The sequence below is a fragment of the Mustela nivalis genome, assembly GCF_964662115.1.
Source record: "Mustela nivalis genome assembly, chromosome: 8".
Lineage (NCBI taxonomy): Eukaryota > Metazoa > Chordata > Mammalia > Carnivora > Mustelidae > Mustela > Mustela nivalis.
In genome coordinates, this window is record NC_139027.1 from 14493452 (window position 1) to 14506190 (window position 12739).

At 58.0% G+C, this 12739-nt stretch overlaps 2 long non-coding RNA genes across 4 annotated transcripts; one reads left to right on the forward strand and one right to left on the reverse strand.

The window, feature by feature from the left end:
• The first annotated feature begins 380 nt into the window (after positions 1-380).
• On the forward strand, positions 381-7346 carry LOC309872415. 3 transcript variants are annotated; one of them, XR_014315854.1, is made up of 3 exons: positions 381-1542; positions 4874-5211; positions 5837-7346. It is a non-coding gene; the product is annotated as an uncharacterized lncRNA (long non-coding RNA). The 3 variants fall into 3 exon arrangements; XR_014315855.1 differs by having other exon boundaries at positions 5967-7346; XR_014315856.1 differs by lacking the exon at positions 5837-7346 and adding an exon at positions 5300-5814.
• A 1277-nt stretch (positions 7347-8623) lies between these two features.
• LOC309872669 lies at positions 8624-10356 on the reverse strand. Its single transcript, XR_014316046.1, has 3 exons — positions 10281-10356; positions 10047-10172; positions 8624-8832 (listed from the first exon to the last, which is right to left on the reverse strand). It is a non-coding gene; the product is annotated as an uncharacterized lncRNA (long non-coding RNA).
• Positions 10357-12739: the final 2383 nt, after the last annotated feature.

Sequence of the window (12739 nt, forward strand, 5' to 3'; positions counted from 1 at the left end):
CCGCTTCATCCTGAACCCTACAGGAAGTCTTCCCCGAACAAGGAGGGCATGCTGGGAATCAGGGGCCACTCCTGAACCCTGACTCGCGGGAGCTCATGTCATCACCATCCCTGCATCGTCATGTCTGGGGGGCCGGGGGGGGTGGTCTGTTTTGGCCACTGTGGCGCCTGCTACAGGGAAACCATTCTTGGAGAACCAGCACCCACTTCAGCAACACCCAGAAAGACTGGAGTGCCCCACTTCCCCTGCCGGACATGGTTTCTTAGCTCCTTATTTTTTCTTATCTCTAGACCAGGCTGAGAGCCACCCCCACCCCACCCCTGGCACCCACAGCCCTCAGCAGGCTTCTCCCTCCTCCCCTTGCTCCTACAGGGCCTGAAGACAACTCATGGTGCCAAGTGCTCAAGTCTGGTGGGTGTCTTCCCAGCAGGACCTTGGGGTCCCTAATGGCCTATTCCACTGGGGAGCCTAGGGCTGGGTTTCCTGTAGGTGCCCGTGGGAACTCAGCAATGGACTGAATCCTCAGCGGTAGCCCCTTGGCCCCCTCCCTCTCCCCGGTCCCCGCACCCGCCGGCCTCAGGAATTCCTGCCTGTGGGGGCAGCCCTGCCCCAGGCTCTGCAGGCAGGAGCGTGGCTCCTTCCAGGCTGCGCAAACTCAGGGCCTGGTCTCAGCAAACGACCTGCCCAGGGAACTCTCAGCAACTTCGCACCGGTCACCGGCCAAAGCTCCTTTCTCTTCAAGGAACTGACGGCTATTCCGTGAGTCAGTAACTGGGAACAAAGGGAAAGGGTGGCCTCATGTGACAGCTACAGTCACGCGGGAAGGCGCATCTGCTTCTGCTTCTCCAGAGAGACTGTCTCCTCCGGCGGGAAGGAGGCCCCAGTCACAATCCAGGTGCCACGTGCACGCAGTGTCCCCGGCCGGGGACCAAGACGACCACCTGAACAGTGGAGAGACACTGTACTGGGAGCAACTGGCTCCCTCTTTGATGAGCCAGGCTCTCTGAACCTCTGAGCCTCAGTTTCAAGACTATGGCCTCAAGAACCCTAAGAATCCTCCATGTCGTGATTTCCAGAAATTCCTCTGTGTGGAGAAGCGCTGAGGGGTGGCCACGTCCTAAAGGATCCACGAGGGGTGTCCCACTCAGCACGGCCTGTCCCTCTGGCCGCAAGGAAGCTTGCAGCCCTGGCTGTGGGGTTCCAACCCTAGCTCTGCCTGTCACTGGCCCACGACCCAACTCTCTGACCATGTTTCACAGATGAGGAGACCTGAGGCCCCAGGAGGGAACGAATGTCCCCAAGATCGTGAGCCTGTCCCTGAGCCTGCTGGCCCACAGCTCTGGGCTCCTTCCCCGTCTTCCCCAGAGGACAGACTCACCCTGAAGGGTCAGCTTTCTAAAAGAGGGCCAGGATGTGCAGGGGTGTTCGGCGTTCAAGGCCTGGGATGATAGCAGCGCCGCTCACAGCCCGGCTGGCAAGGCAAGGCCAGCTCCTCTACCCAAGAGCGTTTATGGCTGCACGGCTGACTCCGTGGGTCTGGAGGTAGGGTGGGCGCTGGGTGGGACCACATGGCTCCAGAGGGAAACCCTGCAGCGGGCCCTGTGCCTTTCATCTCCAAATGCCGGGGCCTCCTTCCCCACATGGTGCGCAGAAGGAGTGCGGAGCTTCCCCTCCTGGAGGCGGCCCAAGGCAGGGCTGTCAGCAGGGGGTGGGCGGTTAGCCAGTGGGGTTTCGAGTGGGCTACACCTCCCCCAGCCCTTGAAGTGTGTGAGGACTTCTGCCCTCAAGGCCCTCCTCCCCGCCCTGCAGCTCCCTCCCCGCCTTTTCAGGGTCATTCTTAGGGAGGGTTGGGGTGGCCCACGGGTGGGGGAAGGGCAGAGCAGGCAGAGCTGCGTGTGTGTAAGGGAAGTCTACTCCTCTGGGACAGGCTTGAAGCGAGTGTCTTCCTTTCTAAGAACAATCAAGGCCATGTCCACTCACCAAAGTCCCCCGTCCCACAGAGCTGGACCTGTCCAGAGGGGGCGCTGTTTCTAATGTGCGCAGAGATACTCTGTTTGTCCCTGATGCCCTGAACCTGGGCTGGGAGTCGGTCCCTGGGTGGGAATTTGAGCGAGGAGCAGGGTTTGGAAGGCACATAACAGGTGGGAGCGCAGTTAACAAAGTGGCGTCCTCTCGGGGCCAGAACTTCTTTCCCCGCATTTCAGTCTTTTCCTCCCTGTACTCTCTCCAGCGGAGCCCCCACCCCGCCCACCTCCAGGCCTCTGCGGGGAAGCCAGGGGAGAGCCAGGACCTAGGCTGGTTGTGGCTCTGACACATAGGACCTTCGCTAGAAGCCTCCATAGTACAGACACCCACGCAACCAGCCCTTTGGCTCAAGCGATCACTAGGGGCCCGTGCCCATGACCCCTGCCGCGCCTCCTTCCGCACCTCGCCAAGCTCGCCAGCGCAGGCCCAGGGGGCCCCGTCCAGCGCAAGCAAGAGCTGGAGCACAAGCGAAGGAAGGGGTGGGGAGCCAGTCCTCCAGGCTCAGCCTCGGTCCCTAACCCCCCTCCCCCGCTCTCAGCAGGGCGGGCAGAGCCCAGGTGTTTCCCATTAAGGCTTTTATTCCGGGTTCTCAGGCTCTGGCTGAAGCAGGCTGAAGGAGCTCCCCACTCCGCCACGCCCCCCACCCCAGGCTGCGCCAACACAGCAGGGCCCGTCTTCCACCACCTAGCCCTTTGGGGGCAGCCTCTCACAATCCCCGGGGGGGTCACCCAGGGCCCATCTCCAGGCTCCGGGCCCATTCCTCCCATCCGTCCTTCACATAGCAGCAGCCAGAGCTAATTATCCCCTGCACCCACCAAAGGCTGCCGTGTGTGTGTGTTTGTTAACAACTGGCTCTGGTCTGTAGCACTGACCAGGTCCCCCGGTGTAAATATTCCCACCCCAGCTGATTTCAAAGTAACAGCATAAGGTCGTGCCCCATCAGCGCTCACACAAGCCAGGAGTTGTTAACCTCAGCACACCGTCATCTCTACCCCTTTCCCCTTGACCCAGGGTGCAAAGTCCTCCTCTCCCGGCCCCCGTCGTCCCTCCGGCTCATCTCTCACTGCTTTCCCACACCCCACGAAGACACTGAACGCGGGAGGGCACCTGTAGGTCCCCGAGTGCGCCCTGCACTCGCCTGAAACACCGTCTCCTGTGTGGCCTGGCCAGCTCCTTTGTTAATACCCAAAGCAGATGTTCCCTCCTCTAAGCTATCTTCTCTAACTCCCCAAGCCCGATTAGTGTCTTTCCTCTGTGACCCTAGAACAACTGCCCTTGGACATCTATAGTATTTAATAAAGCATGCCCGTCCTTGTCACAGAACTGATGGCTCTGCAGAGGCCAGTGCCATGTTCTGGGGTCTCTGGGTCTCAGCCCCTAATCCAGAGGAGGCCTCAAGACGGAGCTGAGGCAGTGAGAGGCACGGAGTAGCAAGCTTGGGGCCCAGGGTTCCATGGGAGGAGCTACCCAGGGACCCAAGGTCCTCCCTGGGATCCTTCCTAGCTGAGCCCACTGCCGCCTTCTTGGCCAGCTTTCTAGGAGAGCCGCCGGAGAGGGACAGGGGACACGGCCCATATTGGAGGAAGGGGCGCCCTCCCCACTCCTGGGTCTGAGAGTCACCAGGTGCCAGCCCCAGCCTGCCCTCCTCCGGCACAGAGGGACACAGAGTTGGCGGGTGCTGGGGCCCAAGTGACCTGCCGTCCCTCCCAGTTGTTTGTATCGTGGTGACCATGGTTTCCTGCAGGGCGGGCTATCATTATTGACTTTGGCACCAGCATCCAGGCATTTTGGGGAGGCCACCCTTTCCCGTGCCTGGGAATAGCCTCGGGGGTGGCTGGGGCAGCCCGGGGCCTGGAAGAGCCCCGCCTACCCAGTGCTGCCCAGGTGGTCCTTTGTGAGCAGAATGGGAGAGATTGGAAGCAGCAGTGGCACGGGGAGGGCTCTGGGCTTCCAAGGGAAAAAGACCTGAATTTGCAGGTCAGCGTGGACGCTCAGTAGCTCTACAAAGCCCCGATGTGGAACCTTGATTTCCTCATCTGTGAAATGTAGTTATGCCTGCCTTTCAGGGCTTTTGTGAACGTCAGAGTAACATCCACTGTGTATGGAGTCGTTGCAAAGTATCCACAGCAAAACCCACTCACATTACTCACATTATCTGTGTGATTCCCCCCAGAGCCCTACAGCAGCAGACCTGTTAGCCCCATTTCACAGATGAGAAAACAGATTCCGAGGAGTTTATAGTCACACAGCAAGTGAGGTCTAACACCAAAGCTTCTGCTCCCACCGCTATGCTACCTTGTGTCCCTATCACATTTGAGGGCCTGTGGGTGTCGGGCCTGGCACCTTCTAGGCCCATGATAGGTGGTAGCTCTTATTAATAATTACCCAAAATCCTACTGTGATGGAATTTCTTAAAAATCTCTCTCAAAGTTTTACCTGAACCTGAAGGTAAGCACTTGTGCTCCTGGGCTTCAGATGAGGAAAACAGAGACCCAAGGCTGTGTGGGCTTCTCCGCAGTCCCATGGCTAGTTCCCGAAGACCTGGGCTGAGCACCAGGTCCAAGGCTCGGGCCTGTGCTCTGCAGGGGAAGGGCTGGCGAGCGGCTCCTGGGAGAAGCCTGGTGTGTCCGCGGGTGCTGGCTGCGAGGAAGGCTGGAAAGACAGGGCTGAAGAGGGCTGGCTGTTGGGCCGGGACGGAGAGCGGGCAGACAGGCCGGCTCCCCACCTCCTCCACCACCCTCTCTTCTGCCCCTATCTTGGGCCACATAACTGAGTTGGGATGGGGATGGGGAGGCATGGGGCACCTGAAACTCCAGCCCTGGGACCTTGGGCGTGTCTCTCTTTCCAGACCTGCGTCCCCACCTGGGTAATGGGAATGATGATAACACCAGCACCAGCGCCCAGTCCCAGGACGTCCGGAGAACGTGAGAGGCTGATGGTGGTGCCTGGCCTGGCCCCGTGGGTGGGAGCCCAGCTCCGGGGGGGGGGGGGGGGGGGGCTGGGGCGGGGCTGAGAGCCTGCACTGAGCCGCAGGGGCAGGGCACGTCTCTGGGATGGGGATGGCTCAGCCCACCTTGCCCACAGCGACACACCCGCTCGGCGTCTGCACTCTGGAGCCTGACAGCGGCTTGTCTGTCCCACCACGAGAAGAGACTTCCCTAATGGCTTCCAGCGGTAGCACATTGGGTTCCTATGGCAAAACATCCTAATTTAAAAGGAGAAAAAGGGGGCACCTGTGTGGCTCAGTGTGTTTAAGTGTCTGTCTTCGGCTCAGGTCATGATCCTGGGGTCCTGTGATCGAGTCCCACATTGGGCTCCCTGCTCAGCAGGAAGCCTGCTTCTCCCTCCCCAGCTCCCCCTGCTTGGGTTCCCTCTCTTGCTGTGGCTCTCTCTGTCAAATAAACAAATAAAATATTTTTTAAAAAGGAGAGAGAGAAAAGTATATAAACATTTCATATAGCCTTGAGGACGCATTGTACAGAGAAAAGCAGTTGATAAAAATTCTTCCTCCTTCTGCAGACTATGGACAGCCGGCCAGTAGTGGAGCCTCAGCTTCTGCTCTGGTTTGGCAATAGCCAGGCTGGACCCAACCCAGGGGCGCGGCAGCTTCTGCACTGGGGACCCCTGGGGCCTGGTGTAGACCTTCTGCCCCTGACCCTTAGGCTGCAGGGACACCCCCCCTCCTAGGAAGGTAACTCCCAGGGTCTGCCTCATCAAAGCCCCTGGGCCTGGTTAGCACCAGGTCTGGTCACCCTGCTCTGCAAGGGTTCTGGAAGGTGTGAGGGGTGATCTCACCCTGTCTATGTCCTAGGAGATGGGGAGACGGTGTCCAGAGGGAGAGAACACTGGCTGGGGATGTCCACGCTGGGGCCCCGGATGCCCTGCTAGTCCGTGGTGCTGCCCGGGTTTAACCACAGCATCTGTTACTTACCACAAGGCAGCAGCAGACCAAATGCCATTTACCTAGTACCTCACGGAGTCCTCAGGACGCCCCATGGAGGAGATCACGTGACTGGCAGACGGAACCACCAGGATTCTAAGGCCAAGCCTCTGGTTCCAGTCTTCCCCTCAACCTCCACGCTCTTCTGCCTTCTCCCTGAGCTGTGGAGGGATGACCACCTCTCCTGTGCCCCCACAGCACCTTCACTTCGGGTGTTAACAGGAGCCCTGGGAGTCCCCATCCTGAGAAGCCCTCACACCTGGGGCTGGTGCAGCAGGCGTGCCAGCCAGTGTGGGTCCTGGCCAGTCTGGCCTAGGAAGGGCTCTACAGACCCAGGATTGAAGATGTTCCCCTGCCAAGGTCTCTGGGGTCCAGACCTCCCATTCCGGGTGAGGGGGAGGCCCTGAGGCAGCCCAAGGACACCACGCCGGCTTCCTCTGAGGCTTACACAGGCCCTCATGCTTGCTTGCCTCCCGGATCTGCAGAATATAGCATTTTGCTGTTTATAAGGGTGAGAGGCCCCAATCTGGCTTGCCCCTGTGGTTGTGCAGCCTTAGCCTGAGTCAACGGACCAGGAGGGGCCAATATCCTGATTTCCAAGTTCAAGGTTCATGGGCCTGGAGGAAAAGGCTCTTGCTCTTATAATCTGCTGAGCCAAGCCCCAAATGGACAGTCTTTTTTAATTCACCAGAGGTGCTGCATGGGCTCAGCGTGAGCCTGCTCAAAGGAGGGGGGACAGTTCCTCCAAGAGCCCTGGAGCAGGCCTCCTGTCTTGCCCTCTGGCCCGGGTCTCTCTCCTCCCAGGGGCCTGCAAGTTTCCGCAGGCTCTCACTGATCTCTCCTTCAGGCAACAGGGACCATGCCTTCTGGTCTGAAATCAGGACTTGAACTCGGACAAAGGCAGTATTGATGTATGAATCTAGAAATAAGGAAATCCTCACAGTTGGAGAGCATGTGGTTCATTCTAGTTTGGGGCGATTCTGAGTAAAGTCACCATATCCGTACCACGGAATACAACTCAGCAATAAAAAGCAGCACACTCCTGATACACCAGCAGCTTGGCTGGGGCTCAAAGGCAGTCTCCGAAATGAAAGAAGCTGGCTCAAAAAGCTTCATGCTATATGATTCCGTTCCTAAGACATCTGGGAAAGGCAAAATTCCCGGGACAGAAAACAGATCAGTGGTCGCCAAGGGGCCAGGCGCCGAGGAGGGTCTGGGCGACAGAGGGGTACCGGGGATTTTTCAGGGTGCTGAAGCTGTTCTGGGCTGTACTGGGGAGGGCAGTACACGGCAGTCCACGTTTGTCAAAGAATTGTACGACAATCAGAACAAGTTTTCCTGTATGTAAAATAGATCTCAATTAAAAAAAAAAAAAAAAAAACAGGAAGAAAATTACATTTCCTTTTCTGTCCCTTTCCATTCATTTTGATCTCCACATAAATTTGAGTAACAACGAATTTGAATTAGTGGATATTTCCAACGTGTCTCCTGCGGGCCAGGCCCTCTGCTCTGCCCACAGAAGGGAGCTGCACCCAGAAGCCTGCACTCACTTGGGGACCTCCCCACCCCTGCTCCTCCTCAGCTCGTGTCTCCTCCCACACCTCCCAACATGCGTGTTGAGGCCCAGTGCACCCCTATTTCCCTCTTAGGGGACTCTGGATGGCTTCAGCCTCATGCTGACTGATGGGTCAGTCGGTAACTGTGCTGAAATACTGGAATTTCCGAGACATTTCCATGGTTTATGGGACCATAATATTTGAAGTGGGAACCTGGGAATCATCCTTGACACGTCGCTTCTCCTTGTCACCCCATCCCTCCCATGGCCCACACAGTCAGGAAAGGAGGGGCACAAACTAGCGGGCAGGGGGCTCAGGCCTACATGGTGGCTTATCGGTGTGAATCCTACCTATGTCACAACTTTGGAGGAGGGCAGTTGGCAATGTTGGGGTTTTTTTTTTTTACTGACCCCCAAAGTGCCCTGAATTGTTGTGCAAAAAAAAAAAAAAAATCAATTCACTGGCTCGTCCTGTGGATCTTCCTGTCTGAAGGTCTTCACACCTCCCCTCCCCAAGAGCACCGCTCACTCCAGGCCGTGTGCCTCTCACAGGGACCCCTGCGCCGGCCTCCCAGCTGACCACACCCTCATCCCCCTTTTCCTGCAGCCAGAGGGACCCCAGAACCTGACAGGCTGCTCCCTCGAAATCACCAGTACCCCAGGAGCCCACGCCAATCCACTAGGAAAAGACAAAAGGCCCATTAGAAAAACAGGCCAAAACACATGAAGAAGCAGTTGCCCTATGAAAAAAGAAAGGTGAACAGCAAAAACCTATTCAAAGAATTAAAGAAATGAAATCAAAACCACCCTGTGACACGGTCTACGTCCCCCAGCTCCTGGGGAAAGGAGGATGGAACCCGTGGCTGGTGTGCGTGGTGACCCGTGAGGGGGTGTCCGGCATCTCTCACATGCCGTCTGGGTGTGGCGACAGCCGTGGCCCAGTGGTGACATTTTGGAGGGTCACCGTGAGGGACACCTCCTTCCATCCAGAGATGGTGTCCTCGGTCCGTGTCCCCTGCCGTGTGTGGGAGGTGCCTGCCGGGGCGGCTTCCCCCTCCGTCAGCCAGAGCAGAGCCCGCAAATAAGATGCCCATCAAGAGGGGAGAGTTGAGTCGGTCATGTTCTGTCCAGACAACAAAATGCTCCCCAGACGTTAACAAGAAAGAAGTAGGGCCCAGATGAGTCTGGTCAGGGAAAGGAGCTGCCCATCTCCCCAGTGAGAGCCTTTCCGTCGCTTGCAACTCTTGAAAGCATGGGCTTATCCTCACAAGGCTATGCATGGAAAAACGTCTGGAGGCACGCACCAAAAACCCTGTGACATGAAATTGCCTTTGGCGAGGGAGACAGGTGGGGAGGAGGCTTTCCCTTCTCCTAGTGTGCTTTGCTGCTCTGCCTGGATTTCTAATCGTGGGCACAGAGCACTTTGATTTTTTAAAAATGTCATCGGGAAGTATCTGCGGGGTGGGATATGAGGCCAATTGGTTTTCTTCTTTGTACTTTTCTATATCAAAAAGAATCAAAATCAATGTGTTTAAATGTTGCAAAACAAACAAAAACTTTCGCTGCCCGGGGGATAAAGTCCATGCTCCTGAGCTCACCCTGGGAGGTCCTTCGGCGTCAGCGGCTGCTTCCTCTCCAGTCTCCCGACTCCTGGGTCCCTGCCACGGCCAACCCCAACTGCTCTCCACACCCCAGAGCCCCTTGCTCTCTCTTAACGCCGGGCCTTTGGCTGTGCTGTTCCCTCTACCTGGAACACTCGGCCCCTCTGATTGCCTCTCCCTCTCGCCTTCCTCCTCCTCCAGCCTGGCGCCAGGCGCCTGCCCACCCTCCCCCCACTGGCAGCGTGGCCCTGCCTGGCCTGGCCTGGCCCGCTCCCCAGCACCCTGGCCTCAGCGCTGTCCACCCAGCGCTCCCATCAGGCGGGGAAGGCCTTTCTGCCGGCCGCATTTCCTCACCCTGACCTGGAAGGTGGGGACAGGGCCCGTGTCACCGACAGCGACCAGGGCCCAGCACTGTGCCTGGCACACAGGACACTTCAGGAACTGTTGCGGGCGGATCGGACAGGTGACCGCCGGAGGGGAAGGAACACACAACATTGAAGGCCCCCAGGCTCATCCACCCCCACCCCCGGCCGGCCTGGCTGCGCAGTGGGGTCCCGGGGCCTCGGGGTCCCCTGATGCAGTCTGCAGGGGCAGACGGAGCCACCCGCAGCAGCGCCGCCCGCCCGCTCCACGCTGGCTTCTATTTCCTCTCCGGCGGGTGCCAAGGCCCTGAACAAATATTTTCCTGGAGTGGAGGAGCGGCTTAGCTCCCAGCCCTGAGTGCTGGAAACCCCGCTGGGTCGGGCAGCTTCCAGGAACCCAAGGAGGAGTGGGGTCTGGCCGCAGCTAGGGGAGGGGAGGGTCCTCGGGGCGGCCCTCTGTGCCCGGTGCCCGCCCTCCAGGCCGGCGTCGGACAGGTCACTCCACCAGCCCGTCGCGACCCCCCCCCCCCGCCGCTCCCCCCACCCCCCGGGTAGCAGCCTACTTGCTCTGTGCCGCTCAGGACTGGGGAAGGCTTTTGCCTTGGGCCTCTCTGCCCATAAATTAGAATCCTCTGGGATCCTGAAGAAAACGTAGGCCATGTGGGCCTCCCTCGTTTTTGCTGAAAAAGCTACAGTGGGGTTTAAAGGAACTAATTAGAATCTCAGAAGCCCTTTTAAAAAGCTCCCCCCCTCCCCCCCGCCACCCGCTTTAACTCTCTTATTGTAGAATAACAAACAGAGTGCACTGGTCTGGTGTAGAGCCTGACGGTTTCCGTGCAGACGCAGACACCCTTGTAATCACCACCTACATCAAGCCAAAGAAACTGCCAGAGAAGGTTCCTTCATGTCCCTGCCTTGCCAACCGCACAGCCCCAGCAGGGGCACCCCTGGCTTCTGTCAACATCAATCAGCTCTGGGGCGCCTGGGTGGCTCAGTGGGTTAAGCCTCTGCCCTCCACTGGGGTCATGGTCTCAGGGTTCTGGGATCCAGCCGGCATCGGGCTCTCTGCTCAGCAGGGAACCTGCTTCCCGCCACCCAACTCTCTGCCTCCTTGTAATCTCTCTCTCTGTCAAATAAATAAATAAAATCCTTAAAAAAAAAAAAAATCGATCAGCTTTGCCTATTCCTGAGCTTTCTCCCAATGGAGTCATGTGGTAGGTGCTCTTTGGCGTCTGGTTCCTGGAGCTTTATACATTGCCTGTGATATTCATCTCTGTTGTATGTGAAACTGTAGTGTGTCCTTTTTGACTGCTGAGTAGCACTCCGTGGTATGAATGAATCTGTTGCTTCCCCCATTGTCCTGTTCGGGGGTTGTGTCCAGGCTTGGGCTGTGCTGAATGAAGATTCCAGCACACACACGCTCTCATTCCGCTTGGATTATTTGGAAAGCATATGTGTGTCTTCAATAGATACGGCTCCAGCGTGCCCTCATCCATCGACACACTCCTCCCCACGCCCCCCCGCAAACTATCGTCCATCTCTAATGCCAGCCTTTGTGGGGGGTGTGGTGGCGCCCAACTTTCAGAGCAAGACAGCAGCACCAGGCGGCTACAGTGAGCATCTCAAAGGCTAAGACTCACGATGTGCGCCGAGCGCATGCATCACGCTGGGTCTTAGCAAAGCGCCTGCCCTCGAGAGCCACCCAGGGGAGCAGAAAGCCACTGTGGAAGCAAACACCTCAGGGACACGGGGAGAGGTGCCAGAAGTGAAGGGCCATAGAGGACACAGGGCCCCTCCCTTGAGCTGTGAGCCCAGCCTTGAAGTGAAGCAGGTGATAGCCCAGCCAAGGGCCCCGTTTGGGGGTGTGTTCACACTCATACGCACATTCTGCGAGTGGGTGTAGAGCTGGCAAGGCTCAAAGACAGCACTGGGTGACAGGACAGGGTGCAATGGTGTTCGGGAGTGGGAGGAAGCGCGAAAGCCAGGTAAGGGCTGTGCCCATGGGCAGGCAGAGCCGGCAGGATCCCAAGTCCCTTTAGGGTCCCTTGGCTCAGGGCCCTCTCCTCCAGCTCCTGCAACTCAAGGAACCAGCACTTGCCTCTTCCAGGGCAGCCCACCCGCCTTGCTCCTCTATCTTGCCCTCCAGGCCGGAGAGATGGGGGATGGGGTAGGATTGATGGGGAGAGAAGACAGGGATCCCTCAGAGGTGGGAGCACAGCCCCACACTCCTCTCTGCACGGGAGCCCTCTGCAGACCCATTTAAAAGAAGGCTTTTCCCCTAGATGCTGCTTGGGGTCCCCCTACCAACAAGCCTAGCCTAGGAGGGAGCATGAGACCAGTGGGACTACTGTCCCTTCTGCTGCCCGTTACCCTGCCCCCATCCCATGATGGGCCAGCCCAGAGGACAACCTCAGGCTCCACTGGAGAAGTGCACCCGGGGGAGGGCAAGGCGAGGCCCAGTGAAGTGGGGACAGGCCTCACAGGTTCTGCCAGTTCTACTCCAAACCAGGTTTCAAAGTCAGCCCCTCCTCCCCATCTCTCTACTGGCCTGGGCCTCGGCCCCACATCCCTGTGCAATTCCCAGAGCTGCTCCTCAGAGATGCTCAGAGAAGCTGCAGGTGACTCTCCCCACACCTCTCTCAATACCGAGTCTCCTGAGTCCCTACTTTTGCCAAAGCCTTGCCTTCTGCCTGGAATGCCTCCCCTCATCCCACGGTCTTCAAGACCCTGTTCCAGGGCACCTCCCCTGACCCTGACGCCATGCTGGGTTGGGTGCCCCCCCCAGCAGCCCACACCGCGCCCCTGGACCGTGACACCCCTGAGAGCAATGCTGTGCATCTTTGTTCTGGAAATGAAAGCACAGGATGAGCCTGGGAGCCCGAACCAAACCTGAGAGGCAAACTAGGCAGAAAGTGCCATTTAAAGCAGAAACTGGCTTAAACGAAGAAGGCAACACCACCAATATAAGAGAAGACAGCTCATTAGTTTAGAAAAAGCTCGAAAGCACTCTCGGCAAAAAATTCCACGAGTGCCCCACCCCCACACAACGCAGGGACACGTGACCAGGTGCACACAGGCACATGATGAAAAGGTGAGGAGAAAAGGATATCGCGCTCCATTGCTCCATTCCCAGGAGCGGGGAGGGAGAGTCACGGGAAAGCAGAAGATAGGGGAGAAGCAGGTCAAGGTCGTGGGGAGTAGGGCAGCAAGCTGAGGCCTGAGAAGGGGGCGGCAGAGAAATTCCTTGAAGTTCGGG